Genomic DNA, 284 nt, shown 5'->3' on the forward strand with positions numbered 1-284 from the left:
CATTACAAATATATTTTGATGATTTTTTGGTTTGTCTCATAACCACATCCTTTAGTAATGCTAGTAAATGTATTACTTACCATTGTAACATGGTAGTGTCATTTACAGAGCTTTGGCTTGTAACTGGAAATACTAATCATGTATTAAGCTTTACTTCCCTGCATGCATGTGTGTTCTTAGATATCTGGATATTTGTTGGATATAAGAGTATCGGTGACATCACTAGATGCTTCTTCTGAATTTGTCAGATGCAGGACAAGTAACAACGCATTGCAGACACCCAC

The 284-nt window shown here is 35.2% G+C and overlaps 1 protein-coding gene across 1 annotated transcript in view; it reads left to right on the forward strand.

The window, feature by feature from the left end:
- LOC119590718 (suppressor of fused homolog) overlaps positions 1 to 284 on the forward strand; it is a gene marked incomplete in the record, with an annotated part of 11,345 nt that overhangs the window by 6,637 nt on the left and 4,424 nt on the right.

Source organism: Penaeus monodon, chromosome 27 (assembly GCF_015228065.2).
Source record: "Penaeus monodon isolate SGIC_2016 chromosome 27, NSTDA_Pmon_1, whole genome shotgun sequence".
NCBI classification, from domain to species: domain Eukaryota; kingdom Metazoa; phylum Arthropoda; class Malacostraca; order Decapoda; family Penaeidae; genus Penaeus; species Penaeus monodon.